Below are 27,594 nucleotides of genomic sequence, written 5' to 3'. Positions count from 1 at the left end.
GTTAAAAAGTTGTTTGTGGGGAAAAAAAAGAAATAAAATAAAATAATAAAAACAAAAACAAAAACAAAAACAAAACAAAAAAACAAAAAAATAAAAAGTTGTTTGTGGAGTATTTGAACTAAGGCAGAGTAGGAATGGAAAAAAGGAGACACACTTTAAAGGTATTGAAGGGGTAGAATTCACAGAAATGGGATGTGGGCAGTGAGGGAGAGGAAGCACCTAAAAATTATTCTGTGGTTTTGTACCTGATTATGAGTTATAAAACAAGATCATAGGAGCTCCGTTCTAGAGATTATCTAGACCAGCCCCCTCCCAGGTAGAGAAACTGAGGCGTTATATCTTGTCCAAGGTCATAAGGCTCAGAAGTAAGATTAGAAGGCCGGAACTCAGACTCCCGGTCCTCAGACTCCAGAGCCAGTTTTCTTTCTACCAGAGAAAAATAATTACAATTTAATTAGTGCTTTAGAGTTTAGCAAACATTTTTGTCACCTAGTGGGTGCACTCCAAGCCTTGCCAGTTTTACTCCTTACTGAGAACTTTGTTCTCAAATTAATAACATCTCCATATACAAGATATAGACGTTGCCCTTTGTCCAGGTCCAGTCCGGCCCCAGCGACGTCTCACGAAGGAACTTGAAGTTCCTTTGACAAAGCTAACTCTGATAAAGTGTTAATTCCTTGCTTGCTTCTCCTCCCTCATTACACCACATTAAGTTTGATTAATGATTCACGGCTGGTTCACACACCTGAGAAACACCTCAGATAATATTCTACTAGAGAGATATAGCATGTAGAAAGATACACAAATAAAAGCTAATCTGGGGAAGGAGCTAGTCCAGTTATTATTTATAACTAACTTGTATGTGGTGTTTTAAGATCTGCAAAGCACTTTGCACATATTTTCTATTTAATCAATATGATTTGTCCCTGGTTTACAGATGAGAAAACCAAGACCCGGAGAGTTAAATGACTTGCCCAAGATAATACAGGTAGCCTGAGAGATGATGAGTCATCCATCCCTTTTGTACAGGAATCCATCAAGTTCAGCACTCCTGAGTCAACAGTCCTATTAGCTCAGCAATCAATTAGGAGATTTTTTCGTCACAGAAAACCAACCTCTCAATCACATTTGCCTGAAAACAAGCTTCCAAAATTTCACCTGTTGAATTAAAATAAGGCAGGAAATATCTTCCTGTACTCTATGTAACCGGACAGGAAAGGCAAATATGAACATCCTCCAAGGCAGTGGTTCCCAAACTTTTTTGGCCTACTGCCCCCTTTCCAGAAAAAATATTACTTAGCCCCCTGGAAATTAATTTTTTTTACATTTTAATAGCAATTAATAGGAAAGATAAATGCACCTGTGGCCATCACTGCTCCCCCTGGATCGCTGCAGCACCCACCAGGGGGCGGTGGCGCCCACTTTGGGAATCACTGCTCTAAGGCTTGGGACTTTGCTGGTCAGTCTCTCCATTATACATACATGGGAAGTTAACAGATGGTGCTGTTAATTAGGACATGAACATCTCTCTACACTGCCCCAGGCATCTACACTCCCTGGCCTCCTTGATTTCTGTTGAATGCTTACCTATTGTAAGACTTTTTCCAAGACCCACATTTATTTCTCTCTTCCTTAGGACACTCACATCACCCTGTAAATTCCTGATTGAGAGAGCCCCAGCACTGGAGAGAGAGATCTCAGTTTGAATCCTCTCTCAGAAACTCAGTGATGTGACCATGAACAACAAGTCATTTGCCCTCTTGAGACCTAGTTTCTGCATCTGCAAAATGGACCTTGTGAAGTAACATTTGCTTCATAAAGTTGGGTGGAAGAAAGGAGATAATGTATTTAAGGCACTTTGCAAACTCTAAAGGTCTCTATTAAAGTGGTTGAGCAGGGGCTTGGATGGGAGTCTACCCTGTGGAACATGTATGAAACGGAGCCAAGTTCCCTTGATGGTGAACATCACCATTTATTAATTTCATATGTGTATAATAGAGAGACTGGCCGGCAATCGTCCGAGTCCTTACAGAATACTCATATACGCCCTTCCTGATGGGTTCTAATTAAGAGCATGGGCAAATATTTCCTGGCTGATTCCTGGCCTTTTCTAGAGAGACGTATGCTCTGTCTGGCTCAGCATTGAAGGACTTTGACTTTGAGATGAAGCAGAAATCCCTAACTGGTCCTTTGGTTTCTATGATAGGAGGTTAGGGAGCAGAGGAGAAGAGGTACTGGTAACTGAGCATGCAGAGCTGCCCACTATGCAGACCTTCAAGAGAGAGAATATCTTCACCCATCACACACACTCTCTTCTCCCATTTTTTGAGCATGTAGAGACTCTTTAGACTTTTCTTCAGACTTCACTAAAGGAGTATCAGGGGTTTCTCCTGAGTCTGGGTGCTGATGGTCCAATAGCAGATGACCACTGAAAAATCTTTCTGAGTAGAAAGTGAGTATCTACAAAAGAATGAAGCCAAGGCATCTCTTGATTTGCCAAAAGATATGACATCCCTCTGGCTTTCTAGTAATGAATTCTAGCTACCTCTGTGCTAGGGCAACAGCCTGTGTGCCCACAGAGAGGGCTCTGAGTGTTCCCTCTGGCATGTGTGCTACAGATATGCCACCAAGGCTCTAGAGTTTTCTGTCTGTAGGAAAACTGAGATTATTATGCTTCAATTCTAGCCCCTGCTCAGATTCCTGAGGAACAATTATATTTTCAGTCTAAAAGGTCCTTCCCAGCAAGGCAGCAGGAGAGAAGGAAAACTAAAAAAGATATCCAAAGTACAAACAAAAATCAAGCATAGAACAGCCAGATTTATTCTCCTGCAGAAAAGAGAATGCTAAATAATAATCTCATAATGATTACAATCATTTGAGTGGTTAATATGCAAATCTAATTGGGATCTTTGTAAATGTTTCTTTTCAAGGATAAAATTTTAGAATTCACCTCCACTGAGAGCATAGTCTAATCAATGGGTGCCTTTTTTTCTTTCTACCCTAGTAGTTAAATATTCTGACAGTGGGGTACCTGGGCAGGGGAAGAGACCCATTGCCTTTAGAGATCTCATAAAATGCCCTGGACCTAGAGAAAGAAGGTACAAATGGAAGATGGCCTTATCCCAGAAACACTGTTGCCTAAAATGTCATGAATTCACTGCTTATAACCAGGTAGTCACACACACACACACACACACACACACACACACGTATCTGACCCTTCAGTACTCAGAGAGCCATATTTATACTTCAAGGCTGGCAGGAGGAAGAAGTATGAGGGATGTCAATTGCCCTTTTAGTCTATCCTCAAAGTTCTGGCTTAGCACTCAATTTTAAAACTTTTTGTCACCACCCAGAAAAAATTCCTTTGTCATCATAGCTTACTAGATGTGGCTAGACCATGTTGGCTCCATTCATGAAGTCAGAGAAAGAAGAAAAACCCTCCCATTATGCATGTCTGTAAGCACTCATTCCGAGCTTACATACACTTGACTGAGTGATGAGTAAAAGGAGTGCTCCATAAGCTATGGGTTACTATTTCGTGTCTTGAGTGTTTTTCAGACCGTGCTTGTGAGTATATATAAGGAGGTTGTCTAAATAAACAGATAGGGCTTATGAGTAGCATGGATAGATAGTCTATCCACCAACAAAAAAGTTGGAAGAGGGCCATACCTACACTACCTGGGAGACAGGAGCAAGAAAGATCCAGGGCAACTGAGAATGGGTGATGGATGTCTCCAGTCTCCAAGAAGGGTATTAAACTAGATGTATTTCTCTCTGCCACAGTTCAAATATCTCTAGGTTAGGGGAATGTGAAAGGTTCAGAACAAAAGCCACTTCCCTGATTGGTCTAAATTTATACTAAACCAATTTTGTCCTTTCTCAACCCTGCAAAAAAAAAAAATAGTTACACAAAAGACAATTACTAATAGTAATAATAAACCAATTTATCTAAGCAAAACACCAAACAGAAGTTAGAAAAGTTCTATTGATTAAAATATACCAAAGAATAAATAAGAACAAATGAATTCCAGCAGGGAGAGAGATAAGATCTCAGCTCAAACCAGGAAAGAGAGAATAATTTCCCTGGGCAGTTCTACTAAGAGCAGCCTCTAGAACTACAAGCTTTGGAGGTCAAGGAGTGAGATAGGACCATTACCTATCTATGTCTGAAGCTCTGTCTCTCTCTCAACCATCTCCCTAGAGGTTTCCTCTGTGTCCCTTTGGCAAGTATAAAAGGTAGGCCTTAGCATTTTCTCAGACAATCAGAAGTTCTATATCTCCACATACAAAGGACATAGCACAGGGCTATCCTTCAAGGCACAATCCAAAGGATATTGTAGGAGTCTTTGTGTTTTAAGCATTTTATTTGTGATAGAGTGAATAAATAGCTATCCTATACCTGATCAATTTTGTGCATTGAGTTCACCTTTCTAGAAGAGACCCTGTAAATCACTTTGGGGAAGGTTTTTGACCATTTTTGTGTCCTGTTTTTGTGTCCCCTACAACAATCTGGTGAAGCCTATGTGCTCCTCTTGAGAAAAAATGATTTTTAAAAAATGTATAAGATAAAATACACAGGATTATAAAGAAAATTGATTTATTGAAGCAACATTTTCTTTAAGTCAATATATTAAAAATAATAATTTCATGGACCCCGGAGTGATAACTCCTACCTTAGTGGGAAAATATGATAATAATAATTACTACTAATAAAACTATAAATCTAGTGAATATTAAAGTGAATTTTAATAAATGTTATTATATTTGTATTAATATTTAAATAATATCTATTCGCATTTATATACCACATTAAGGTTTGCAAAGCACTTTATAAATATGATCTTTTTCATTGCTCATTGTAATTATTATTCCCTTCTCTCTAAGTTTCATTACAAAACCACAGACTTCCTGACAGTGATTCTTCAGACATAGAGGCCCAAAGCAAGACTTGCTTCAGGAACGGATGAACCAGACTCCCAGATCCTCAACCTCCTCCCTCCTCACTAACCCTCTCTCATAATTTTCGAAAACCTTTCTGGTGCCTCCAAAAACCCTAGTGTCTTCTCCCTCACTTAACTTCTGTTTTAGATACTACATAGTGTGGTGGGGGAAAACCCGCTAGATCAGAGTCAAAAGTTCTAGTCATCTGGATTTGAGAAGGGAAAGAAAAGAGGGAGTCACTCAAAATCTCTGGACCCCCAGGGACCCGTAAAACAGTCTTCAAAGTCCCTTCCAGCTCTAAAATGATGAGGAGGCAGTCCATGGAGATCCTGCTTCATCTCTCCAAAATAATGCCGGTTCCCGATTTCAGAAACAGGCCGGGTTCTTTAAGACTGAGACGACCTTGGAGGCTAGACGTGCAAGGACATGACATGCCGGCCTGTTGTATTCAGTTCTCCAACTCCTAACTTGCGTTAGGGAGTGCTGTTGCTCCTCCGTAGGCGTTTTAGCGTTCCTGCTCCCTCCGTCCTCACCCCCACGACAGACTCGAATCCTATAGACTCTATATAGTATAGGAGCATGAAACCAGATCCTGACAGTTCGCTAGGCGGCAGCGCTACCTGCTGGCCACTCTCTACCCAGAATCCACCGCTTGGACCTAGTAGAGGGAGCGATTGCTTAGTTCCACCCGGAGCCAAAAACTCCGATATTTTCATTCGGAGAAACTCCGCATCCCTGGCCAGACGATTAAAAGCCGCATGAGCGTGCCCAGAACACTTGATCTCTAAACTTTGTTAGTTGCAAAATGGGGGGGGCTTAGACTGGATGGGCCCCTAAATAAAGTTTTCTATGATTCTAAGTATTTCTGGAGGCGCCCTAAAGGCGCTTTGCAGCTGTGGAATGTTCTGTGGTGGACCCAGGGAAAGAGAGAGAAATCTGGACTCTTCTGGCTGGACTCCTTTACTCAGGGCATCCCTACAGCCTGGCTTCAAAGAGCTCGCAGTCGCCCGTGGGGATACGGAAGAGCACACTTGAAACTGAAGCTGCTTGTAAAAAGAAAGAATCGAAGTGCCGGCCGCTGCTATAGGCTATAGGCTAGGTCGGCGAAATGAGCGGAAAGGGCGGTATTTGTAACTTGAGGAAATGGGAGTGTTTGTTGGGCGGAGTGATTGTAATTGCCCTACAATGTTTATTTTATACTTTTATTTTTTTCTTCAAAAGACATCAGAGAGGCTTGGCCGGTTAGCTCAGTTGGTTAGAGCGTGGTGCTAATAACGCCAAGGTCGCGGGTTCGATCCCCGTACGGGCCAACTTGGATTCATATTTTCTCTCTTTCTCCCGCCCACTTTACTTCTTTCTTGGAACTAGACTTGACTTTGAATCTTGACTCTCACTTGCAGCTACGTCGAGTGATTAGTTCTCGGAAGCTTCCCTGGGGCTGTGTTCTCATATGGAAAAATGAAGGAATTCTGAAAAATGCAAAGTTCAGTATCTCAAGGGAGATAAGGGAGGGGAGAGCATGGGAATGAAAAAGGATTAAGCAATGCAAGATATTCAACTACCGGGCCCAGCTAGGTGGCTCAGCAGATTGAGAGTCAGGACCAGAGACAAGGGTCTCACCATATCCAGCCTAGGGCAAAGATATCTTTTGTATGTTCACAGTTGTTTTTATAGGATTTTTTACAGTTAATAAAGATCATTTGATTAACAGAATCAAATGTTTAAAGCATGTTAGCTAATATTTGCTAAATTCTACTGCCTAGTCCATGCATTTTATTGATCCTATACTTACAGACATAGACTCTAGGAAAAGGCTTTTTGATCTTAGTATCAATGACTCTAAAAGAGACTTAAAGATATACCCAAGCATTCTGTTATTGACACAAAAGGAAATATGACTGTTATCTTTATCAGGAATCAGGATTCAGTCAAGCCGGATACTTAACTTTTTAGGATTGATAACAGCTCTTCGACTAATTTCCTTATTTTATCACAGTTGATTAACAACTAGAACTAACCTTTCTAGCATCCTAGTTACAGACTTAACCTAAAAGTTTATATGAGATGACTTGATTTCACAACACATATAAAATATAAATATACGTAAATATTTATATATAATACATATATAATATATAAATATAAAATATAAAAGCAGCAAATACGATTTTATCTTTTCACTCAGAAGTTCCTTCAACATTTTCCTCCTTTGTCATGTTTGCCATTTTGGAAAGGGTGTAACGGAACCTGAGAGTTGCTTAAATTTGTATTTATCTAATTGTGAGTGATTTGAGCATTTTTTTCAAATTGTTATTGATAGTTTGAATTCCTTTTTTTTTTAATTGCCTATTCATGTCCTTTGGTCATTAGGGAATGGCTCTTAGTCATACATTTGAACTAATACTGATATATTTTGGATAGATCTTCATCAGAGAAATTTTCTACAAATTTTTCCCCCAATTACCCATTTTACTTTTTTTTTTGCCCCTATTTTCTGTCCTAGTGTTGATGTTAGGATAGAAGAGCAAGGGCTATGTAAAACAGGGTTAAATGAAAGTGTCCGAGGCCATATTTGAGCCTGATCCTCCCTATTCCAGGACTGACACTCTATCTAGTATGCCATGTAGCTGCTCCTCATTCCATTCTACCTCATTCCCCTTCTTTTTTTTAAAACCCTTACCTTTTATCTTGTAGTCAATATTGTGTATTGGCTCCAAGGCAGAAGAGAGGTAAGAGGTAGGCAATGGGGGTTAAGTCATTCCCCTTCTTTTACTGCATTAGATTTGTTTACACAAAAAATTTTTCAATTTTATATAATCAGATATCCATTTTCTTTTCTGTGATTCTTCCTGTTGCTTGTGAATAGTTATGAAACCTCTCCCAGCCACAGATCTAAAAGTTATTTTTTCCTTTCTCCTCTGATTTGCTTATGATGTCATCTTTTATGTTCAAGTCCGGTATCCATTTGGAGCTTATCTTTGTATGTGATATGTATCTCATATAGCTTATCTGATAGCCAAGATATATAGAGGATTGATATAAACATATAGAACAAAAATAATTTCCCAATAGATAAGTGGTCAAAAGATGTGAACAGATTTCAAAATAAGAAAAGGAAACCATCAACAACATTTGAAATAATGCTCCAAATCAGTACTAAGAGAAATGCAAATAAAGGCATCAATACCCATTAAACTGCCAAAGTTGACAAAAAAAAAAAACAAATGTGATAGGTTTTATAAAATTTAAGGAAAGACAAGCCCAATAATGGGCTTTCAGATTCAAATCAAATCGAGTTGATCCAAAAGAATAATTTATACAATAATCACAAAATATGAAGAAAAATGACATTAAAAGACTTCAGATCTCTGACCAACAAATTATTCTAGCATGACATCAGAAGACTGAGTGTGAAATATGAGTCCTATATCTCAATAATGAGATAGTCAACTATAGATGTAGAATAAGGTATACATTTTCCAGATATGGTCAAGCATTTGTTCTACTTAACTGTGCTTGTATGGGATAAAGGAAAGTTTTAATGGAGGAGGCAAAAAAGGATCTGGGAGTTTTAGTGGTCAACTGGGTGACATAATAGTACAAAAGAGGTTAAATAGATCTTTAATTGCATTAAAACTTGCCTAGTATAAAGGACTGGGGAGGTAAAAATACTTCTGAACTATGTTCTGCTCAGCCATATTATTACCATATGTGTAGTTTTAGGGGCTATGTTTTAGAAATAAAATGAAAAGTCTAGAGGAAGGCCTTTAGGATGATGAGGGAATTGGACACCATGCTATTTGAGTGTTAGGGGTAATCCTGGTGGGAGGTATATATGCCTATATCTCATAACCATAGCTCCTAAGCCTCTACCAATGTGGTTCTCATTTATATGAAGTAGTTATAATTGAATACTCTTGAACATGAAACATTTATTAAATAATAAAGTAAAAGGAAGAACACTAGAAGAGAAAAGGGAAAACACTTAAAATATAATAGTCCATCCACAAACCTGAATGATATTCTCCCAACTAATATACACTATCTATGGAGAATAGAAAAGAAAGTAGGTACACACTTGTAAACCTGGTAGGGTTTAACCACCTGGAATACAAAGGTAAGGTAGCACTGTAGACCTTGATGTCCTTGATCTCTTTAGGAAACTGTCTACACCACTTGTCTTCTGCTGGGCAAAAACACTTCTCTGGTCACCACAAAGCTGCTTTTCTTCTCCTTTTGAGCTATTGAAACAGTGTCAAGTTCTTTTAGCACCCAACCACTTTTGGCAGGGTACTGAGAAAGTGTTATACTCTTTTAGAAAACTATATTAGCATAGATATCAGAAAAAGAACAGCTGTATAGCCTCTTTTCATCTTTCTCCTTTCCTTTCTTTTAATCTGTAAGGGACATTAAAAAGCAATACAGACACCTAGAGGGATTTTTGCTTTCTCAAGCTGTAGATAAACTCAGACTGCAAGATTCTGCTGTCTTCTAATGAGCTTCCTAAAAGCTACACCACTCTCTTCCAAAGAAACAGCTCCCAGAATCAGCTGCAAAGCCTGTCTATCAGCTGTCTCCAACTTTTGCGATTTGTATTCAATAAGCAGCTTCTTCAACTGCCTTGAGTATTCTGTTTCCAGCTTGGTCTCCACTTCTTATCTTCTTATCTTCCACAGCTATCAATGCTTCAGATCAGAGCCTCCTTGGGTTTAGTGACCCATCTCTACTTTACAGTGTGAAAATCAAAAAAATATGTATCTTTCTTTCAGGCATGACCTCAATAATTCTCCAACAGGTATCTGATTTATGATTCCTCTTTTAAAGGCTTCAAAACTGTGAAAACTTTTTGTAGGTAAGGTAATGGAAAAAAGTTCCTTGCAGACACTGTTGTCTTCAGTCAGAGCTCTAGCTTCTGAGTAACACTGTTCCCTTTTCATGTCTTTCAGATTAGTCTGTGTCTCTCCTCAAGCATTAAAAAAAAAAAGTCTAAGCTGTGTTCCTTCTTGAACTGTTTTTTATCAGTGTTCCACTTTTAAAATTCTTTTTTTACCCCCTTCAGCAGCTGAATTGTCCAAATTATTATCTTAGATGAGGAGTCCTGAACAAAAATCACCCCAGCTGGAGAGGTAGGCTCTAATGGAGGTCATGGGGAAAGGAGAGATAAACCCCACCACCAGGAGATAGCCAAAGGGATAGATCTACTTTCTGGTATAACTTTGGAGAAGATGGTCATAAACAGATTGAATGCTTTAATGAAAAGCCTCAGCATCAGTGTTATGCATAAACTGATGTCTAGGATTATCACTGGGAAAAGAAGATAGAGGTCAAAGAAAGAGATCTTTCTCATCCCCCAAATCAGTGAGCATGGCATCATCACTTATGAGTCCATTCCTCTTGGACTCATAGGACCCTCACAGAGGTGATGGGGAAGAGCGAAGGTGTGAAACATACGTTTCACAGAAACAATGAAGAAAAATACTGTTGCTGCCTTTGGAAGGGCTTTCACTTGGAAACTAAATGACAAATATTACCCTTATCTGGGTTACATCAGGGTGCTCCTCAAGATCAATAAGAAAGTTTTGAGTGTCAACAGGAAAATCAACAGACATGTCCAGATCCCCCCAAAATATCTTCTGTGTGTTGACACAAATAGGCACTAATTCTAGTCTATTCAAAATACACTGGGGCACTGCAAACAGCAAGCCAAACCCATCTCATTACAATGGAATGTATTGAGCAGTCAGTATTCAGTTAGCCTTTTGGCACCCTGGAGCTCCTGGTCTTGCCTTTACTAGATGTAGACAAGCAGAAACTGGAATCTGTCAGGGATCACAGAGTTAGAACCAGGAAGTTCCTCAGAGGCTATTCCATCTAAACATTTAGTTTTACAAATGAGAAAACTGATTCTCAATGAAATTAATTGAAATTAATTAATCAAGGTCAAACTGGTAATAAGCATGAGAGGCTTAGAAGGCAAACACAACAACTAACCCTGTCTCCTGTCAAGGAGAAGCTAATGGGGGACACAATATGCAAACAATTTTGTACAAACAAAACATGTGCAGGATAAATTGGAGATCCTTACAAAAGGAAGACACTAACATTAAGGGGGACCTGGAAAGATTCCCTGCAGAAGGTGGGATTTGACTAGATTTTAGCAAGGGAAACCAGAAGGTACAGATGAGGAGGGAAAGAATTCCAAGCTAGGAGTATAGTCAATGAAAATGCATTTTTAAAAAAAGCTGACCGTATTAAACAAGTAGATATATGGATAGGCAAGCAGGTAGAGAGGTAGGTAGGTAGGTAGGTAGGTAAGTAAATAGATAGATAGATAGATAGATAGATAGATAGATAGATAGATAGATAGATAGATAGATGAATAGATGGGTGGATGGAGATAGGTAGACAGAGGAACAGCCAGACAGCCAGACAAGAGAGTGAATGACTGAGTGAGTGGCCTAAAACAGCCAGGAGGCCAGGGATCCCTGGATTTCAGTACATTGAAAGAAGGTGCAAGAAGACTGGGAAGATGTAGGGGGCAGGTCATGAAGGGCTTTGAATGCCAGAGGATTTTCTATTTAATCCTATAGGCAATCAGGGACCACTGTAAAAGTTTTTAAGCATGAACAAATGTTTTGTATTGTTTTAAGAAAAGGAGTGCACCACATTGGAAAGTGGGGGGAAATAGAGATTTCTTCTCTCTCCATCGCTTTTTTACAGTCTGAGAAGAAAAGGGGTAGGGGGTGGGGATGAGACGTGAGACGGAGGGCTGTTCTCAGCTGTAAAAGGGCCTCTAGGATTCAGGGGCTAAAAAGACTTGATCCATCAGGGGTCTTACCAGTGCCTTGGGTCTTTGGAAAGTTTAACTACCTGCAATGCAAAAGAAATCTCTGCTCCTTTCTCATTTCCTAACCTTCTAAGGACATTTCCAGGCTAACTATTCGTGGCAATTTATAGATTTATAAGCAGAAACACTTTTCTTAACAGGTTGGGGGGCAGCCAAGCCTGGTATGATGAAAAGATTTTTAAAAAAGATACTGATACCTCCCCGTCGGGGAATCGAACCCCGGTCTCCCGCGTGACAGGCGGGGATACTCACCACTATACTAACGAGGAAGTCACGAGAGCTCACCTCTACCTGCAGAGAATTGTAGAATTGACAAGGGCTTTGTGGTTTTATGTGTGTTTCTGAGTTTTGTTTAGGGTTGATATTTATTTTCCTACCCTCGGTAGAGAAATCAGGACCACATTTCCATCTAGTAAAACAGCGGAGCCTCCGCCTACTACCTGATGACCCTCCCATTCCCCTTGGAAGAAAAAGGAAAGACGGTGGAAGGGGGGGTGGGGAGGTGGGCCAAAGAAAGGCAGTTGGTTCAATAAAATAGCTTTCAGAGCTGGAAAAGAAGGCACAGTAGTGAACCGAAGGTGGTTATAGACGCTCCCTGTCTTTTCTTTCTGCCTCCTCCTTCCTTCTCTCTCTCCCTCCCTCCCTTTCTCCTCCTTCCTTCTCTCTCCCTCCCTCCTCTTCTCCTTTCTTCTCTCCTCTTTTCCCCTCCTCTCCCATTATCCTCCACATTCCCTCTTCTCCGTCCTTTCCTCCTTCTCCCTCACTCCCTCTCTTCTTCCATTTAAGATAAAATAAAAGTATTTAAACTTATTTCTATTTTAGATATAAAAAATTAAAACTGTTTCTTGAAACTATAAAACGCAGATTGCGTTGGCCGGGAATCGAACCCGGGTCAACTGCTTGGAAGGCAGCCATGCTCACCACTATACCACCAACGCAACTGGAAAATCTTCCTCAATAAGTCTAGATGTGATCGGCGCAGACCTGGCTGGGCTTCCTGGATTTTTTTTTTTTCTTTACTATTTATCATTCTCAAACTAAGAAGGCACAGAATCTCATCCTTTTCCCAGGGGCAGAAGGGAGGATCTCGTATTCCTCGCCCGTCTGCCCCCCCCCCTTGCCTTTTTACTAGCCACCTTGCTGGTGCCCCAACTGGGCAACAAGCTCAGATGCCTATGCGCCCTGCAGGTCCCGTTCTCGGCGCTGGGATTGCAGCGACCACAACGGAACAGACCCTGCCCTCCAGGAGCTTCCTTTCTACCCCGCAGCTGGCTCCCCACTCCAAGAGTCAGAAGGTAGGGCCAGAGGAGGGAGGGCGCACTTAGAGAGGAGGAGGACAGGCTTCCCCTCGGATGCTGGCAGAAGGCGGAGAGGAGAAGGGATCACTTTGCTTTTTGTCTGGACAAGAGGGAGATTGAAGGGAGAGTTGGGCGAACGGCAAGTGAGTTGGAACGGATAGGGAGAGAGCTTCGTTTTCAGCCCAGAAGGCTAGGCAGAGTTTGCATTTTATCCCAGGCGCAAGAGGGAGCCCCTGAAGCTTCTTGAGCCAGGCCGTGACCCACAGGGTCAATCCTCGACTAGAGACGGTTTGGGGAGCTGCAGGCGGAGCAGACTGGAGAGAAGAGGGATGGAAGTTGGGAACGGAGAGGAAAGATCAGGCGTGCTGGAAGTGGAATTGGCCAGACTTGGTAACTGACCGGAAAGGAAGAAGAGGGAGAGTAAATATTCCGGCACCACCGAGATTGATAAGAAAGGGGCTACGGGACGTTTTCCGATGGAAAAAGATCCTTCTCTGAGGTGGCCTAGATCCACTAATCTCCTTTCTATGGTTATACCCAAATCCTCGAAGGTACCATGGAAGAACCAGGGTTTGAGCTGAGCCTTGACAGACGGGACTAGTTAACCCTGGAGAAGGCTTTTGGGGGAAAGGAAAATTTGTACAAAGGCAAATTACTAAGTCACAGACTGCCAGTACAGGAAGGAGGGGTTGGGGGGTAGAGCGGGACGGAAGGGCGTTAGGAAAGGATCACGTGGGCGCGGAGAGCCAGGGCCGTAGACCCGAGAGGTAGCAGAGCAGAGGCGCCTGCCAGGCCTCCAGGGGTCGCTGGGCTCTGGAGCGCGCGTCTCTTTTCTGCAATAGTGGATCCCTTACCATAAATGATAGAAAAAGCCCAGAGGCCCCGCAAACAAAGGGCCTCCTTCCTTCGGGTTGAATACGGGCAGATTGTTAAAAGAGTCTCACAGCAGGTATTTACGGTACTGAGAATCTTCAGCAACAACTGCAGTTTCCAATCGTCTCCGGTAGAAGAAGAAAGACTCGAAGTTCTCGTAGTCAGGATGGCCGAGCGGTCTAAGGCGCTGCGTTCAGGTCGCAGTCTCCCCTGGAGGCGTGGGTTCGAATCCCACTTCTGACAAATGTGTTTTTTATTTCTCACGATTAACAAAACTCCCCGGAGTATTCACTCGGATGCTAGACCGGCCTCGTGTTCCTGGAGTAAATGCAAACCGGACGCCGCTTTCCCTTTCTATAACGACGTTCTATTTAGAAAGCGCTTTCCTCATCCCAATTCCAAAGCGAAGTAGTGCCAGGACCGAGGGGAATCCGGGGAAAACCTGCCCCACCAATTGGGAACGCCCGGCTTGGCAGGGGGTAGTCTCTGGGTTCCTCTCTGGAGGGGAATTCTAGCTGCGCAGCCCAGGAAGTCCATCAGTCACTCGGGCCGCCAAGGCATTTACTAAGCACCCACTGGGTGCCGTGCTGTGTGCTGAGCCCCGGGGACAAAGAAATGGGAGAAGACAAGCCCTGCCCCCGAGAAGCTCAGCCTAACGAGGAAGGTAACCTGCGAAACCCGCGAGAGCAAACGCGATTCCGAAGGGATGCACTGGAGGGGGTGGGGAGAGCCATTCATTCGTTCGTTCGGTGGGTCGTTCCTACCTTCTGTCAAAAAAGGATTTTTTGGCATTTGCTCTAGAGCTTTAATTCCAGCGCAATGAAAAATAATTGTGACATCCCTTAGGAGTCAAGGCCTAGCAATGAAATGGCCGGGTCAAAGGACAGGCAATTTTTTGTGCCTTTTTTTCTGTTTAATTCCAAATTTGCTGTCTAGAATGATTGCATGTCCAGCAGCAAGGCAGCAAATGTACCTGTTTTCCCGTAACCCACCCAACATTTGTCATTTTGGAGTCATCTTCACCACTTTTCATGAGGTGCAATCTCCACAGAATTGCTTGAATATACATTTCTCTAAATAGTAGTGACTTAGAACATTTTTTCATATGGTTGGTGTTAGCCTGGGTTTCTTCCCTGGAGAACTAATACCTATTCCTATCCTTAGACCATTTCTCAATCAGAGAGTGATTCTTTTTCTAATAAATTTGAATTAATTCCTTATATGTCTTGGAAATTAGACCTTTATTAAGGAAACTTGTTGTAAAGATTTTTTTCTCCCAAGTAATTGTTTCCCCTTAATCTTCATTTTATTCCGTTGTTTTCTGCAAAATCTTTTTAAATTTTATCTAATCAAAGTGACCCATTTTATCTTCTGGGATCTTCTCTATTTGTTTGATGATGAACTTTTCTCCTACCCATCAGTCTGATAGATATTTCCCCAATATGTTTCTCTAATTTTATATATAAGTCAGAGACCCACTTGGAGCTAATCTTTTGTGAATTGAGAGACAAGTTTAAAGATAGGAAGACCTTTACATAAGGTGTGAAATATAGGTTTAAATCTAATATCTTCCATATTTCTGTCTAATATTTCTAGCAGCTTTTATTAAATAGTGAGTTCCTACTCAAGTAGCTGGAGTCTTTGGGTTTATACAATATATAGGGTTCTAGGTACAATTCCTTTAGTTAAACTGTGAACTTAATCTGTACCCCCAGCAATACTAGACCTCTTAATTTAAAATAATTTCATTTTAAAATTTCTTTTAATTTTTTCTCACTATTCTGAATATTTTCCCCCTCTTGATATAAATGTCAATATTTTTTTTAGTGCTATAGAGTAATCTTTTGGTAGTTTGATTGGTATCACATGAAATAAGTAAATTGATTTAGACAAAATTGTCATTGTTATTAAATTGGCTTATCCTACCCATGAACAATTAACATTTTTCCAATGACTTAAGTCTATTTTTCTGAAAACAGTTTGTAGTTCTATTTCTTGTGTGTGTTGCGGAAGGTAGACCATTCCAAAGTACTTCATATATTTTATAGTCATTTGAAATGAAATTTGACTTTTTAAAAATTTCTTCCAATAGTTTTATTAGCATCTTATAGAAATGCTGATGATTTGTGTAGGAATTTAATGAATGTTTGTTGACTTAAGTGGAAATGAATTGGATGGTTAGGATGCACACTTACAATGGCCCTGAATGTCCTCAGGAGGCCTTACTGTTTTCTCTGAAGCATAAGTTAAAAACCAAATTTAACGTATCAGGGTTAAAAATTTGGTTTGACAAAAATAATAATGAATTAAAAAAAAAAGAATTGTGGTCACAGAATATAAAATTAACTTAAGTCAAAATGTTGTTAGTAGCTCTTAATAATTTAATTTAATGTAAATATAGTAAAAGGAGGGAAATGTATGAGGGAATTAGAAAATATTCCCTGGCCTTCTTCTGAAGAAGTTCCAATCTCCATGTGGAAGTCTGGTAGCCTCTTCAACAAAGGCCTCACCAGCTTAAGCCTCTTCTTCAGCTCTACTCATTCAGCTGAATTTCTCCTTAAAAAATGTCTCTTCAGGAGTCCTTGGACTGGTTTTTTAAATGCAGGTTATCCGTCACTTCCTGTCTCTCTTCCACTTCACAGGAACCAATCATAGCCTCCCAATTTGCCTGGCACTGCCCAGGGGGCAGTGCTTGTGGTCTTTGGGGGTTTGAACTTTTTCTAGTAAAAGGCTCTTACTAAGTATTTAGTAGGGTACTTTAAGTTCTTGCTTGATTAACTTAAAATAGACAAAGGGAATAAAAATTCCCTTTCACAAACATGATTTCTATTATCCTCAGCAGACTATAGCAGAAAGCCACATTTTATACCAGTCATGATGATGGGGACTTACTATTTCAATAGTTGTCCAATTGTGCTTCTGATCTATGTAATGGGTTGGGTTGAATTAGACTATTTTTTCCAAACCACAAGCATTCATTAGGTGTACTACTATGTGTGGTAGTGAGCACTGAAGGTAAAAGTAGAAAGAATGAGACAATCCTTACTAAAAGTGAGCTTATATTCTGATAGGGATGGCAACAAGCACATATAAAAAATATAAAACACAAGTATAAAGTTTGTAAGTGAAAAGATCTACAAGAGGGGTCCAGCCAGATGGCTTAGAAGATAGAGCCCTAGACCTGGAGACAGTAGGTCCCTAACTCAAATGGGGCCTCAAACACTTCCTAGCTAGCCCTTACCAGAGACAGAAGGTAAGTATCTAAAAGAATAGAAAAGATAGACAAGGGAGTTAAGTACCCAGTAATTTTGGAGGGAAGGCACCAGCACTGGCACCAGAAAAGGCTTCCCACAGAAGATGGAGTTTCAACCCAACTTAAGGGAAGAGACAGACAGACAGAGACAGAGAGAGGCCAAGGTCAGTAAAGGACAATTTTGGAGGAAATCCAGAATACCACTAAAAGTGGGTGCATAGTGAAATGAGCAGAAGTAAAGTAAAACATGAATAAAAGAAATCTAAGTTTGGAAAGAGACCCCTGTGAAGGAAGAGAAACAGCCTGGTGGCCCCATTTTCAGCTGCTTCAGACACATCTCTTAAAGATTCAGAAAGGAATGTTTTAGCTACTAAAGTCATTGACTCTATCAAATGCTTCAGCATCCAAAACAGAAATGACTTTCTCAATGGAAATGATATTAAAGATGAGGCATTGAGGTCCACCTTTCTGCTGTTCCCTAAGGGCTGGCTGCTCTTTTCCTCTGACTTGTAGTTGAAACTATCCATGTGTTGACTCAGCGATTCCAATGTGAGCTCCTTGAGAGAAGACAATGTGTTACTTCTTTTTCTATCATAAGCACATAGTAAGCACTAAAAAAATGTGTCTTTCATTCATTCAACACCTTCTTGGCAATTTACAGAGAGTTAGCTGCAAGGAGCACTAGGATGTTAAATGATTTGTGTAGGGTGGAATAGTTTGTCTGTGTCAGAAGGAGCTCTTAGACTCCAGTCTTCCTGGCTCTCTATCAACTACACTTAACTCAACTAGAAAGGGAGACACAAATCCCTTCATAAGGATCCCTGCAGGCTGTATATTTACTTAGTTTTCAATGTAATGCCAACTTTATTATATTTTTATTTATTTTGTTACATATTTCCCAATTATATTTTAGTGAAGTTTGTGCTGAACACGGGAATGTTGTTGCACTCACCTGTCAGGTGTAAGAATTTAAAATTTAGGTTTTATGTTAATATAAGAATTCAACAGGAATATTGTGGTCACCAATTTAAAGATATTATAACTAAAGTCAAAATGACTGTTAGTAGCTTTATTTATAAACAGGTAGAAAGCGTGAAAGTGGGAAAATGTAAAAAGAAGGTAGAGAATTATCTAGCCTATCATCCTAAATGCTGCTTGGGTGTGGGACTCAGCCCCAGCAGGGGTTCACCATATCTGGTGTCCCAACGTGGATTTTCCAGTAATCCTCAGCCAGAAGTCCAGTGGTGTCTTCAGCAAGGATTCTACCAATGCAGGCTCCTCCAGGAAAGGAAGGCCTCTCTGGAACCAATCTCTCCAGTACTACTGCCACTACTCACCCACCTAAGACAAATTCCTCCAACACTGAAGTCCAAAAGAGAAGATCCAGGAGCAGTCTTCCAAGAAGCAGTCCAAGAGCCAAAGTCAAAAGTCCCCTGGACAGGAAGTTCAGGACTTTTTATTCTCTTTTGTCCATGTCACTTCCTGTCCCTTCCTTTACACCAGGGGTCCGCAACTTATGGCTCTCCAGGCATATCTGGCTCTTTTGAGGGCCAGATATGGCTCATTCTGCAGGAGCCATAAAGTCATTTTTTTTCAGGCTCTGTTACAGGAGCATGCACTATGAGCACTGTATGGCTCTCACAAAATTACATTTTTAAAAATGTGGAGTTTATGGCTATCACAGCCAAAAAGGTTGCAGATACCTGCTTTACACAAACCAATGGCAGTCTTTCAATTTGCCTAGCACAGCCCAGGAACAAGGCAGTAGTCTCTGGAGTTGTCACCCTCTTTAGTAAGTGACTCATGAACTCTCTTATTATTATGGAGAGGTGTTTTAAGTTTTTTCATTGATTAATTTAAAAGTTGCTGATTGATAGACAAAGAAAGTTTGATTCACTCTTCACAGGTCTGAAAACTCTATAAACCTTCACCTCTCATATTCTTAGCACAACAGGGAGGAAAACCTAGATACAAATATTTCTAGAAATTCAGATTTAAAGCCTATTTGATACTAAACTAGACAATTCTAAATTGTAGATATTTCTTTTNTGGGGAAGGGAAGATGGCGGGAAGACAGAAGAGGAAGAAATTGGGGACTTCGAGCTAAAGACCAAGAGGAAAGGGGGTATGAGGAAAGACAGAAAGAAATTGGGAAGGTGGAGAAAAAAGAGGAGGAGTGGAGAGAACATGGAGGAAGATAAAAGAGGAAGGAATTGGGGAGCTGGAAGGAGGAAATAATGATGGGTAAATTGGGGAGGAAAGGAGGGAAGTGAGAATGGGGGAAGAGAGAAAGGAACTGCGGAGAGGATTAAAAAGAGGAGGGGAGAATGGGAAAAGAAAGGAAGAGTTTGGGGATGGGGAGAAAAAGAGGGGAAGGGAGGGGAGATTGTGGAAAGATAAGAACTGATGAAGATGTGGAAAAGAGGAGAGGGAAATGAGAATGGTGAGGACAAAAGAGGAAGAAATTTGGGAGAGGGCGGAAAAGAGGAGAGGGGAAGTTAGGATGGTGGAAAACAGGAAGAAATTGAGGAGTTGGGAGGAAAGGAGGAGGAAGAAAAGACAAGAGGAAGGAATTGAGGAGGATGTTGGAAGCAGAAGAGGAACGAGATCAGAGTAAAATCGGAGGATAGGAAGTGAAGATGGAGGAAGGACAAAAGTAAGGAATTGCAATCCGGGCGGAAGACAAAAGAATGTGGAGAGGGGAGCAAAGAATAATGAAAAAAGATTAAATTAATAGAAGACAAAAGAAATTGGGGAAGTAGGGGAAGACAAGAATTAGGTGGGAGCAAAAGAAGGGAGGAAGGTGAGAATGAGGTAAGGAAGGAATTGGGGAGAGGGAGCAAAGAAGGATCGGGGAAGTGAGGATGAGTGAGCGGAAGAAGGGATCGGTGAGGAGGGAGGAAAAGGGAGAAGTAAGAGAAAGAATGAGAAGGGTGATGCTTTAATTGTAAGATCTGTCATTAAGGAAGCCCGAGTAGACTATTAATGATGTGTTTGGTGAAATGAAGATCAGGCTTTCCTCTCGCAATTTTTCTTAATCTTTTTTTCTTGTGGTAACATAACCTAGATTCTCAGCACCCTGATATACATGAAGATATCCCTAAATATCCTCAGTGAATGGATATAGAGAAATGCATAATGAAAAGAAAGTTCCGAGAAACCATTTGCGTCGTCTGCATTGGTGGTTCAGTGGTAGAATTCTCGCCTGCCACGCGGGAGGCCCGGGTTCGATTCCCGGCCAATGCAAGGCCAAGATTTTTTTTTCTTTTCCAAGTTTAAACTCCAAGATCTCTTGTTTTATGAACTTTGGTTGTCTTTAAATCGATAATCTGGCTCAGTACCAACGAGTTTTGCCGCGGTCCAGGAACTCCCCCGAACAGTGAAGGGGTAGACACCAGGCATGTGTGACCCGCCACTGTTCACCTCTTTTCAAGGTATCTTCGGACCTTGCATCCCAAGGACCCCAACCAGCATTCACTATCCTTTAGTTTCGCCAATGGGTTACCGTCTTAAAAAGGCTCCAGGAGGAGAGGTCAGGGGACCCCGAATCCCTTCTGGAAAGGGGAAATCACGCCATAAGTGGAAAACAAACTGGCGTTTATAAAGAAGTGAACCCATCAACCATCTGTGAATGATTGGGGCATCTGTCTTGAACTTATCCGTTGGAGTTTTAACAAATGTTTGATTGATTGATTATGAAACTAGGACTGTGCTATTTTCCTTTTTCTTGAAGGAAATAATTTAAATAGAAAATGAAGTAAAAAATTTTAAAATAATTAAACTAAAATTTAATAATTACAAGACATAATCAATAATTAAACATTAGTAAAATCCAGGCCCCCTTTCCCTGCTCCACCCGGACTCAGGCCCTGGGTGAATGGGGTTAACTTTAGGGATTGACTTTGACCTAGGATTCCCCTCTCTCGCCCCAGCCTACTGGGAGGGACCCTTCCTCATGAATTTCTCTGGAGGATTGTCTAGACCTCTGGGTGCACCTTGGTGAATTTCTGTCAAGAACCCTAGTCTAGAACACTGTACTGTATTCTAGAGAAATATTCGGTATTTATTAGAATATATATTTCATATGCTATTATACATTAAGTTCAGAGATGAGAATTATTTAGTTGCCTGGGTAAACCTCCTGGGGGGTTGGGGAAGAGTTTTTCCTCGGAGAGGAAAGGGTTAAAAGAAAGACAAAAAGTCCGGTTTTGTCGTCTCCCCGTCGGGGAATCGAACCCCGGTCTCCCGCGTGACAGGCGGGGATACTCACCACTATACTAACGAGGAGCTTGACAGTAGCAATTCCAAGAGCTTCTCCAAATGCATTAGAAGAGTTTTGGGCACCGGTTTTACTATTATTTTCGTGTTTTTGTCACAAACGTTCACTTTATTTAGTTTCTTTTAACGATTTTTTGCCCTGTTTTGTTGGGACCTTATAAATATTCACATATTACTTTCACCTTGATCGCTTGTAAAAATGAATGCCGCTAATAGTGCGGCCGTTCAAGCACCATTTCACACGTGCAGCCGACTCCCACTTCTCTGTTTAAAAAAATTAACATCTATTTTCTTTTCCTCCACCTTCAGAAATGAGATACTAACCCCGCCCCCCAGCCCCACGCAGTTACTAGCAAAAGAAGTAAAATCATTGTTCTGAAAGGGAATAGTTTGGAGATGACACTTTTTCAACCTTAAATATCAGAGAACAGGCGAATAGTGTTACGCACCTTCCATGAATTATTGCCTTTCACCTCGGATACAAAATACAAAAACCGCGGGGGGAAAAAATACCTTCCCTGACCGGGAATCGAACCCGGGCCGCGGCGGTGAGAGCGCCGAATCCTAACCACTAGACCACCAGGGAGGACTTGTTTATTTCCTCTTCCTGTTCCTTCATGATTGTTGTTCAAAAAAGACGTAATGCTTGCGTGTGTCTGAATTCTGATTGGTGGTTCAATCCTTCCTCCTCGGAGGACTGGAGTGTTCACTGGATTCTTCAGCGCGCCGTAACTACGCGCCCGCCCGGACCATTTCCCGCCTAGCGCGCCAAGCGGATCCCCCAACCAGCTCAAACTGGCTTTTCCACCTTTCCCTGCTGGGAATGAACTAGGTGGAGCTCGCTCAGGGAGAAAAGGCCAAGAACTGGACGGATGCTGGAAGAGAGCGAAAGCCGATTTCTCTACCTGCGGAGTGAGGCTTGTTGCCCTAGCCTAGACCTGGAGAGAAGGTGGAGTAACTGGCATCAATCCCGGTAGGTTTATCCTTTGAATAAAACGCCAGAGTGGGGTGGAAGAGGACTGTGGATAACATGCTGCCGTTAAAGAAAAAAAAAAATCATAGTTTTTCTTTAAATTGTTCCCGCCAAAAAATGGTGCGTTGGCCGGGAATCGAACCCGGGTCAACTGCTTGGAAGGCAGCTATGCTCACCACTATACCACCAACGCCGGTGTAGGATACCGTGCTCATAATTCTATATGAAGCTCTGCCTGCAAGATGCCACTGATTCTGTTCCTTTGCAGAAATTTTAACTGTTCTTGGGAAAGAAGCTTCTCCCTCTCTCCCCAACCTCTGTGGAATGAGACGGCTGGATCTGGTGCCTCCCAAACACCGTGGGGTAAGACTAAAATTTGTTCATTCGAATTCGTTTCTTGGCTTTAAGAGATATCTGCTTCTTTTGTTGTTTTAAATGAGCGGAAAATGGAACTTCTTTATCCTTAAAAGAGAAAGGTTAGAAAAGTTGAGCCCTCCAGGTGAAAACGGTGATGACGTCGCTTTCCCCTTGCCAAGTTCGTTTATGGTTTTGTTTAGAAGTTAAATGAATAAAACCAAAGCGCAAACTCCACTGGCTCCTAGTTAGTGTGCCACCCAAGGCGAGGGGCGCCAACAATAGTAAAAATAGCGAGCCACATTTAGGGAGCTCGGAAAGGCTTTCCGAATGCTTTCAAACAGTGACATATACTAAAACTGGAACGACGACGAAGAGACCCCGATGCTGGCATGACACACGTGTCGCCGCCCCAGTTTTTTTTTTTAACTTGGGGACGTTTGCGGGTGACGATTGGTTGGAGTGGAGCGTGGTTCTGGCTATAGACTTCAGCTCTTGGCTCCACTTTGCAAGATAACTCGTCTAAGAGATTTCTAGAGTCATGGCGGGCAACTCTGGCTTTCTCTTCCCCCTCTAAGGAGAAAAGTTTACCCTTAGTTTAACTGAAATCAATAAAATCTTTTCTGGCAATCATGTGCCTACAACCCAAAATGGGGTATTTTTTTTTCTTTCACAGGATTTTGAAGTTAAAATTCTGCAGACTTTAACCACGTGAGGCTATCCTGCAGAAGGTAAGCTGTTGGCCCAAAACGTGTGGCCTAAATTCCTATTTCTATTTTAAAAGATAAGTGGATGCCCCATGGTGGGTGGGAACGTTTCTTTCAGCCGTCCGGGAGGTCCCTCCGGAGACACGCGGCCACACAGCTCTAATTTCCATGCAGCATCTTGGCATGGGCTGGGCTGAGCCTGCTAAGTGTCCAAAAACCATTTTCTCCTTTTGCCCACCAGAGGGCGACCAGCTCTTTTTACTCTCCATTTAGAAAAAACTTCCACTTTGGACCCTCCTGAGTTTGATTGTCTCCAGGATGAAAGGATTTTTGAGAAACTCAGAACTACCCCCTTCTTCTGAACTCAGCAACTCTTTTTTTTTTTTTAAAGTTTTTATTTTGAATATTTCCCCCTAGTTACCTATTTCCTGTCCTTCCCCTCTCCCCCAAATCCCCCTATACTCCCTTAGGTGATGAGCAATTCCCCTGGGTTTGACATGTATCATTGATCAAGACCTAAAATTCCATATTATCCTTTAGGGTCTTCATCCCCAATAATATCCCCGTCAGCCCTTGTAAACTCAGCAACTCTTGATAGGTGAATCACTATCATAACCAAGGCATGTTATATCTGGGTTTAATGGACAAATGTGCTCATTCCCTGGTAGATCATCATCATCTCATCTTATAACTAACTGGCTTATTATCTACCTTTAAATTGGCTTATTACTATCTTTCCACTCCTCCCTGCCCTGACTGGTCACATTTTATCAACTACCCATCCGGATGTGGACTAGCTTCAGAAATGAGAATTGGGTCAGCTTAAGCCAAAGCTATTACAAATACAGGCACAATGAGGGGCTGGGACAAAGGCAGACCCTGTTACTTTCTTAAAATGGAATCTCTCGGATTGCCTTTTCCATGGGCTTCCTAGCTGCAACTCTCCGGCCACTCTGGTCATTGTGGCTCTGTGCAAGGCATGCTGGAGTCGGGAGACACCTTTCCTCATGGGAGTGTGGGGTCCGGGGCTCCCTGGGCACCTCGAGTCTCTAGAGGAATTCCAGTTTAGCATGTATCGTAGGACCTTCTATAACCACTAAACTGTATTTTAAAAGCTGCTCTGCCTGTATTAGGAATCTTTGGTTACTGCAAGACCAGTGACTTTTACCTTTACCAATAGACTGGTCTCAGATGTTTTTCGTGCCTCACTTTTGAAGAGTTATCAAAACTCACAGCTTAACACAATGCCTGGCACATAGTTAGGCACTTAATAAAACGCTAATTCGCACTGACACTGAGGATAATAATATATGGACTCCTATTCTGTCCTTGGTGCACCCAATTTCTACGAAGATATTCTGGTGCTTCCATGACTCTCCTAGATTTTCCCAGTTTTGCTGCAGAATGGAAGAGGAGAGCATCTCTTTTGAGACTGTCAGGAATTATGGCTGAGGCTGTCTAGTGCCTTCAGGTTTCCTTGTTGATAGGATGCTGGATTTTGTCAGAGCACTTGGATTCAAATCCCAGCCCCGCCTCTTAACTATTTGTACAAACTTGGGTACATTTCTTTCTTTTTTTTTTTTTTTAAACCCTTACCTTCTATCTGTGTATTTCTTAATGTTATTGGACTCCACTTTCCCCATCTGTAAAAAGAAGAGATTAGTGAGACAATCTATAAAGTCTCTTCCACTTTTTAATTGTAAGGGAGAAAAAGGGTTTTTATGGGTTCAATATATTAAAAGATGGTCACCAGAGGATTGAACTATTATCAATCCTCAATTAAGAATAATCTCAAGTCAAAATTGACTTTTATGGAAGTTTATTTACAATTAAGAAGAGAGAGAGGAAATAAGGAAATAAGAATCTAACCTAGTTGGTAATTTACTAGGATCCTCTAATTAATCCAGGTAGAGCTTAACCCTTAGCCAAGAGTTAGAGGCCGGGAGGTGAAATGGAGCAAAACTTCATTCACCAAGTCTACTAAAAGACATTTCTTAAGAGAAGTTCAGGAAGATTCAGCCAGCCTTTAAACTCACCACGAGGAATTCAAAGAAGATATTTAAAGCAGTCTCACCAGGGTCTCAGCATTCCAACACTCCTCCATGAACCAGAAGAGGTCTGCCACCAGACACTCACTTTACCAGAAGTCTCCAGCTGACTGAGGACCTTCTCCTTTTAAAGGGGTCACTTATGTGTCACTTTCTGTGCCTCCCTCCTAATTTGCATGTCCAATCACAATAGACGCTTCTCATAGTACAGGGGACAGTCAGTTGATTCTGATTTGTCACTCACTCTAGCACAAGTGGGTGATGGACCTCCCAGAATGAGAGGTGCTCTCACCTTTGGTGATTAAATCTAAAGTTGGGCAGTGTAGACTTAATCTAATTATCACATAATCTAGATTATAATCCTTAAAGTTTGCAAGTCTACCTTTCAGGTAGGGGTGGCAAAGACAGGTTACCTGTAATTAACTGTTTTCACCTTCTCTCTCAGTGCTGTTCTAATGACTAAAATGGAAAGATAGGGGTTGAACAATAAAATATACTTGGGGTGATTTAGAACTATCCACATGACCAGACATAAAGTCAAAAAATCTATGACTTTAAAAAAAAAACAATCACCAATGGTTTGATATCAACTTAGATCATATGATCCTAAGTCTAGACTAAGAAGACTTTAGAGATAGATCATCTAGTTCAAGCCCTTTATTTTACAGATTTAAAAAAAGGTCTGGAAAGAGATTAAGCAGAGAGATTTAATGAGATGCCCAAAGTCACAAAGTGACAGAATTGGGATTCAAATCCAGGTTCTCAGGTTTAGATTCTCAGACTTCAAGTTCTGTGAATTTTGAAGGAAATCTACAGCGTAATGTTCTAGGGATCTTTGCTTCACCCTGTGGTGTTTTAACATTTTTATCCAAGAATTGTATAAAGGCACATATGGCATGTTTATAAAATGTACAGATGACACAAAAGCTTAAAAAGATCCCTAACTGAATGAATGACAGAGACAGTATTCAAAAAACCATTGAGACTGTTACTTATTTTTTTACTGTATAAGATCAAAGAGAGAGGTCTTATCTTCCTGAGAAATGAATTGATATAACAGAAAACCCCATCATACATAGTCTTATAAAAATGAGTGACCTGCTATTCATGTCTTCTCCATAAAGGATACTGCCAGATGGAAGCTAAAAGCCAAAACTGACACCGTCTTCAGCATTCAGGCAGTTTAGAGATGCAAAAATAGATATTTAAAGGAAACTTGATTCATCTTCTAATTTTTGTTATCAGTACAGACAAGACCAAAAGACAATTATATCAATAATGTCTTTAAGATCCTAATAACTTTTTACCTGTGAAAAATAATAACAGGAACTCAAGAACATGGCGGGTTCAGCAATAACAGGGACCCTATAATATGGGTCTATTTAATTTGAAATTTGATAAATCTAACACTCAGAGAGATATATAGCCCAAGACAGAAGATGTTGAGGGGAAAAAAAGAGTTTATAAGTTAAAAAACATACTACAATTGTTTTTTTATTTATTTGTTTGTTTTTATAAAAAACCTTTACCTTCCATCTTGGCTCCAAGGTAGAAGAGCAGTAAAGGCTAGGCAATGGAGGTTAAGTGACTTGCCCAGGGTCACACAGCTAGGAAGTATCTGAGGCCAGATTTGAACCAGGACCTCCCGTCTCTAGGCCCAACTCTCAGTCTACTGAGCCACCCAGCTGCCCTCCATACAATTTTTAAGAGAAATGGAGTACAGTATCACAAACAGTCCAAAAGTCCTTTCTTCAATGCTGGTTGACATGGCCAGCAGTAAAACATTCCGCTGGTCTATTGAAAGTTTAAATAAAAATCCATAAGTCCAGCTTGTGCAACAGCCTCTGCCCTGTGAAGTCCTTTTCAAGGAAGCAACAGGAACAAGTAGAACTCAGAACAAGTAGGAGTGGCTTTTCCTTCAAGACCTGCTTCTCAGGCCTCAAGAACATGCAGAAAGACTTTTTGCAAACTCAATTTTTTACCACAGTGTGTCAGTCTCTGTGTACAATGTTCTTCTGG

The 27,594-nt window shown here is 41.1% G+C and overlaps 8 non-coding genes across 8 annotated transcripts; 3 read left to right on the top strand and 5 right to left on the bottom strand.

Moving 5' to 3' along the window:
- The first annotated feature begins 6,180 nt into the window (after nucleotides 1-6,180).
- On the top strand, nucleotides 6,181-6,254 carry TRNAI-AAU. The gene has a single exon. It is a non-coding gene; the product is annotated as a tRNA-Ile (tRNA).
- Nucleotides 6,255-11,988: 5,734 nt separating this feature from the next.
- Nucleotides 11,989-12,060, bottom strand: TRNAD-GUC. The gene has a single exon. It is a non-coding gene; the product is annotated as a tRNA-Asp (tRNA).
- Nucleotides 12,061-12,657: 597 nt separating this feature from the next.
- TRNAG-UCC lies at nucleotides 12,658-12,729 on the bottom strand. Its single transcript has one exon. It is a non-coding gene; the product is annotated as a tRNA-Gly (tRNA).
- A 1,393-nt stretch (nucleotides 12,730-14,122) lies between these two features.
- Nucleotides 14,123-14,205, top strand: TRNAL-CAG. The gene has a single exon. It is a non-coding gene; the product is annotated as a tRNA-Leu (tRNA).
- A 6,185-nt stretch (nucleotides 14,206-20,390) lies between these two features.
- TRNAG-GCC lies at nucleotides 20,391-20,461 on the top strand. Its single transcript has one exon. It is a non-coding gene; the product is annotated as a tRNA-Gly (tRNA).
- Nucleotides 20,462-21,430: 969 nt separating this feature from the next.
- TRNAD-GUC lies at nucleotides 21,431-21,502 on the bottom strand. The gene has a single exon. It is a non-coding gene; the product is annotated as a tRNA-Asp (tRNA).
- A 505-nt stretch (nucleotides 21,503-22,007) lies between these two features.
- On the bottom strand, nucleotides 22,008-22,079 carry TRNAE-CUC. The gene has a single exon. It is a non-coding gene; the product is annotated as a tRNA-Glu (tRNA).
- Nucleotides 22,080-22,587: 508 nt separating this feature from the next.
- TRNAG-UCC lies at nucleotides 22,588-22,659 on the bottom strand. Its single transcript has one exon. It is a non-coding gene; the product is annotated as a tRNA-Gly (tRNA).
- Nucleotides 22,660-27,594: the final 4,935 nt, after the last annotated feature.

Source organism: Gracilinanus agilis, chromosome 4 (genome assembly GCF_016433145.1).
Source record: "Gracilinanus agilis isolate LMUSP501 chromosome 4, AgileGrace, whole genome shotgun sequence".
Classification (NCBI taxonomy): domain Eukaryota; kingdom Metazoa; phylum Chordata; class Mammalia; order Didelphimorphia; family Didelphidae; genus Gracilinanus; species Gracilinanus agilis.
Note: the sequence above shows the minus strand (reverse complement) of the source record. Positions and strands in the feature narration are given on the sequence as shown.